This window comes from Opisthocomus hoazin, chromosome 3 (genome assembly GCF_030867145.1).
Source record: "Opisthocomus hoazin isolate bOpiHoa1 chromosome 3, bOpiHoa1.hap1, whole genome shotgun sequence".
Taxonomy (NCBI): domain Eukaryota; kingdom Metazoa; phylum Chordata; class Aves; order Opisthocomiformes; family Opisthocomidae; genus Opisthocomus; species Opisthocomus hoazin.
In genome coordinates this window covers 66,299,428-66,305,427 of record NC_134416.1, presented here as the reverse complement: position 1 = coordinate 66,305,427, position 6,000 = coordinate 66,299,428, and positions in this window count along the sequence as shown.

The window sequence follows — 6,000 nt, the reverse complement described above, 5'->3', positions numbered from 1 at the left end:
TGTGGAAAAATAGGATGTAATCTAGTATGGAAAAATACAAAGTTTTACGCACAATTAGATGTAAGTGGCTGCACAGCCACAGAGTGTGGAAAACCTGTCTAGGCAGCAGCATTGCAGAGATTGCTGAAAGGGTGGTGAACAGAGTTACAGTCACAGCATATATTAATCAATGATATCACAATAATGATAAAAACACTTTTAACTTAATGGGATAGGAGCTGGACTATTACTTGCAAAAAAAACCCTGAAGTTCCAAGTTTCTCTTTTAAGTGTTAGCAATGTCTCAGTGGGAATACTATCTCCAGCTTTAAGCATCTTTGTTTGATTTAATTGGTGATAGCCCATGAAATAGTAACAAGTGTGAAAATAGATCCTGGAAACACAACTATGGATAAAGCTGAAGAAAATATGTGTATTACGTTCAGAAACATGATGGTAGTCTTTGCGTACATAAAAGGTGGTGCGAAGGAGAAGGAATAATGACATTAAAAGACAACAAAGGAGAGTTGGATAAACTTCAAGAAAAAATGTCAAACAATAAGAAAGGTTAAATATATCACTGGAAGTGTTATCATTTGAAATATTTTGAAACCTGGATAGCCTCATAAATGCCAGAGTTCCAGGAGTGACATAGATGTAATTGATACAACTTTCAGTGTGTATATATATACATATATATGTATATTTGTTTATGAGACAATTACTATTACACCCTGTCCTTTAGCCCTGGAGACAGACTGCAGAGAGATGTAACTTGCAATAATTCCTTTTGGAATCTTTTATCTGCTTAACTGTGTGAAATTCTTACATATTAAAGTTTAAGATTACAAATCAAATGAAACCAGAGTCTCTCTCTGTTGATCTATCAGGTTTTTCATTTACCTGTATGATTATGCACAAAGTTGATTCCTAGGATGATCTCTGCTTGTACAAATATCAGAATCTCAGTTCTCTTCCTGAAGTGTGTTATAGTCTTTGTTTCTGTTTTATACGCATTTAATATTTTCTTGTCACAGGATATAGGGGAATATTTACTGCTTTACTGAATACATAAAATACTGACTTCCAGACTGTGTGTTACAAAGCTGTATCTCATCATGGACTGAACTTGATGACCATAATGACCCCTTTTATACCTGAATGTGTCTGCATTTCCAAATTCTTTCAAGTGTTTTAACATTCATTATCCAATTCAATGCACAATACTACTGTATTACATATAGTATTATAATGATACAGTGTTGCTCAATTACTCTCTGTTCTATCCTTTATTCAAAGAAGCTGAAATCTGGACAAGGCTCCACGAAACTCAGTGGTAAATTCAGAGATAAAGATTAAACTGCTTCTTCTGGTTCTGCTTTGTCTTGATTATTGTGTCTCTCAGTCTCTTAGTGTTCTCGCAAAGATGATATGGTCAGTTCATATTCATTCTGCAGGTTGATACTTCCATTAGCTGCATTGTTGTACAGCCTGCAGGCAACATGTACTGAGTCTAAAGAAACAACACTAAAAACATAGGTAAGATAGCACTTTCCTTGTGACAAAAACAAGATAGTGTGGCAGAAAGAAATCTTTCTGCATCACAGATACTTTGTTTTCCATGTCAAAAGAAAAATGGCCCCATAAGTTATCTTTATATTTTAGATATTATGTATATGTACCTCTACGGCTTAGGAAATGTTTAGAACAGTATATTCTATTATTAAGAAAAGGAGCATTCTTCCAGAAACTCTAATAACCAACCAGCATGATATGTCTAAATTTTAAAATTGTTGATGATTTAGTTTTAATTTCGTAAGATAGCCAGCAGAAAGAAAAAATGCCATATAATAAAATAATGAAAAGAACCTGTATCATTGAAGATTCAGTAATTATCGTATGAGGCATTCTGAGACCCAAATGTAGTCCAAATAGACAAGAGAAGAAAGAAGATGGGAATCCAAAACAAGGGAAGAATAACACAAAATTTTCAATTTGAAAAATAAGTCCAGGTTTTCAAAAGCTGCAAGCATGCAGAGACTGACTGGGATGTCTACAGTCTAAAATTTAGCCAAAAATCTCTTGGGAATACTGTATTAGAGCAAATGGAAATAATCTCAATCCAATTAGATGCAGCAATTTCCTCTGATTTTGTAAAAATTAAAGGCATTATTAGTAAATATTCGGTACTATATGTACGAGAGGTCAGTTAATCCCCATTATACTGCAAAGACAATAAGGATCTACATATGAAATTTTGGTTTTACATCTTAAAATAATCTATTTTACTTAAGGAAGCAATATAAATACAAATAGTTGTTCTTTCTGCTGCAGAGAAGGCCTTGTCTTTCAACTATAACCAACTGTAAAAGATTTTTTTTTTTTTAATGGATCTTTTGTTCTCTCCTTTAGATGTTCCCAGTACAACATCACTTTGTATCTACCAAGGAAACTATTTTAAAAGGCATGTAATGCTCGGTTTTGTAAGGTTACTTTCTACTGTTCCATTATTCTTCAACACTTGACAGCAACCAAAGCAAAAACATATCTGGGCTTTCTGTAGGGACCTAGAATAGGCAGAAGTTCTGCCTCAGGCATTTCTGGGAGAAAACTGGGAGGAGTAACTACAATCATCTCTGGTGAACTCTTTTGAGCCAGTACATATCTATAATTTATACTTTATTTCTTTTTTTGTAAAACTTTTAGCAGAAAATGTATTTATTTATTTATTTATTTGAATGTCTATGGTATTTGGCGGAGAGGAGCTGGGGAATTCTGTGAGCTCAAACAAGTCTTCTGAAAAATTGGGATGATTTTTAAGTCCTGCTAAAAACAAACAAACAAACAAACAAAAACCCCCCACCCCAAACCCGTAAAGCCTCTAGAAAATAACAGTTTTCCATTTTTGAGCTATATTTAATGATAAGACAGATAAAAAGAATATTTACAGAGATTGTAGAAGCACATATTTGGCTGAAAGACCAGCTGTAAGCTCAGGGCTCTCCGAATTGGTCTCAATTTTGTTGTAATTCAGAAATTCAAAATTCAGATTTTAAGAACTTGAAAAGTAAAGTTTATAAAAGTAGAGAGTATTTTATACTGTTTGATTAGAAAAAGGATGAGCCAAATCATTTCTCAAAGTATTTATATGAAAGAACATTTTAAATTTGTATGTTGGCTGTCATCCATCTGTAGCTTTTCCTCTGTTAAAGAGAGATTTTAAATAAATCTAAATTACTGATCACCAGAAGGATTGAAGAAGAAACATGACGCACTTCTAAAATGAAATTTTGGAGAACAATGTGACAGAAATTCAGCATATACTACTGAGAAGTTTAAGTTGTTAGTAGTGTACTCCTCTGTAAAATAAGCGATTACTTTAGGAAATGTTGAGGGTGCAAGTACAGTTACTTCAATTTGTGATGCAGTATTGGTAGAGCTACTTTTTTTCATGGGCATGACAGATCAGTCTAAAGCATCAGCCCTGTTTTGTGGTCTGATTTTAAGAAGCAGTGCATAGCTCAGGGAGGTGCTGATTGCCCTTAACTCCCACTGATTTCAGTTCTTCGGTATCTAACAGTTTTACTCTCATCAATCCTAATGCCTACAATTAAACTGCAAAATATTTCTCCCTTGAGCCACATTGTCTTCTTCTATTTGACATACATGGATTTCCCACCCTGCTACTATCTCCCCGATTTCCAGCTGAATTAAAAAGCAGGAAAAATCATGTTATTTTTATTTCCTTGTTGGTGTTTTGTGCTAGCATCATTGACAATGTCAGTGCAGCTCTGGGAATAGTTAACAGCTTTTGCCAAAGACAGCAGGGAACACTGAGGCAACTGAACAAAACTTAGGAGACAGATATTTAAAAACCAAATTACATTTCCTATAGTCCTTAAGCACATTAAAGACAAGTTCATGTATAGAAACAAACAACGACTGTTTATAAAAAAAAAAAAAAAAAAAACCAATAAAAAGAAACTTCGGATGACTAATGGCAGCAGGAAGGTAGCCTGATGACTAGAAGTACTGATACTGAAAATATCAAGATTATTGAGAAAAAAGTGGGTTAAAAGAAGTGAGTATTTCTGAATAGAAATATTTCTGTTTCTGATGTTGAGAAAGCAGGAAAATACAGTCCATGAGATGAAATCAGTAACTTCGTAGTCATTAATAAAAGTAGCATGTTCAGGCCTGTTCACAAACTGGCTCTGTTTTAAAAATCTTGTTTAGCAATTATGATACGCAGAATGCCACTACGTCGCACAACCTCACTTTTGGTCTGATAAAAGTAAAATGAATATTTGTTTTCATTCAGTAGAAGGTCCTGCTCAGGAGCTTGGAAATTAGAGGGAGTGTTCATCAGGAGCCCTTCACATACAGGAACCAGCAATGGGTGCAGTATCCATACACAAGTACAGAGCACAGTTTACAGATCTGTTGTTAGTGAGCTGCTTTGGTAAATTTCATGCAAGTGAATCTAAGATCCTGTAATAACCTAACAGTACAATGTATACTGTTAAGCAGGTATCCTTTATTACTGCACTGGGCACATGGGGGATCTCTCCTCCAAATGTGTGCGCCAAATACCCTTCCATTTCAGGTTAAATACAATCACAATATACGTATTCATTGTATTTCCCAGAAATGATTATCATATTCATGTTCTTTCCTGAGAATTAATTGGCTTATGTTAATGTCTTTCGCATACGTCTGTTGGCACCTCTGGATGGTCGTCGGAGGTCTTCAGATGAAGGCTTGTACTCTTCCTCATAGTGTCTGCTGGTTGACCTTTGTTTCTGCGCAAACTCAGTTCTAAGATCACGTATACCGTGTCCTTCCAGGTTGTTTTGTTCTGGCTTTGTTACCCTCTTGGTGCCTCTATCTCTCTAGCTCGGCACTTCTGCTCTTCTGTTACGGTTTGGCTGCGGCCGGCAACAAAAGCGCCACGCGGCCGCCCCTCCTCCCGCCGGGGTGCAGAGGAGAATGGAGAGAAACAGGCAGAAACTGGTGGGTCGGGATAAGGGCAGTTTAACAGAACAGCAAACAGAGGGAACAGGAACAACAACGATACAGATAAGGGGAAAACACAACACAAACCACACAACTCAGAGAGCCACTCTTTCGGACTGAACCGCCACTGCGCCCTCCCGAGCCGCGAGTGAGCTCCCACCCCCCAGCTCCCCCCCACCAGAACCCAGCATGACGGCACATGGTATGGAATACCCTGCCCTGTGTGGCCAGGTGGGGTCAGCCTGCCCGGCTGTGCCCCTTTCCTGGATTCCAGTGAAAATTAACCCTGTCCTGGCCGAACACAGGACATCTCCCAAGGCCGAGCTGTGGAATTATTTGGGAGTCTTTTGTCCTACAGCTATCCCAGTTATCCACTGAGAACCAAGACTTGCTTTGGTTTGAATTAATCTGTTGTGCAATTGTTCTGATGACTAAAAGTGATAACTTCTATCTGCATCCACTACATCTACTACATTTGCTACATTCACAGGTATCAATCCCTTATTTTTATTTTATGGACTGTAGCCTAAATGTATTTGAAACAGGTTAGTACAACAGTTACAGCATTAGATCATTATGTATGCAAGAACACAAACTGTAATAATGAAAACTACTAACAACAAGAAAATATCATTACAGAATCACAGAATCACAGAATCACAGAATAGTAGGGGTTGGACGGGACCTCTGTGGGTCATCTAGTCCAACCCTCCTGCTGAAGCAGGGTCACCTACAGCAGGCTGAACAGGACCTTGTCCAGGCGGGTCTTGAATATCTCCAGAGAAGGAGACTGCACAACCTCCCTGGGCAGCCTGTTCCAGTGCTCCATCACCCTCAGAGGGAAGAAGTTTTTCCTCATGTTCAGACGGAACTTCCTGTGCTTCAATTTGTGCCCATTGGCCCTTGTCCTGTCGCTGGGCACCACTGAAAAGAGCTTGGCCCCATCCTCCTGACACCCACCCTTTAGATATTTATAAGCATATATTAGGTCCCCTCTCAGCCTTC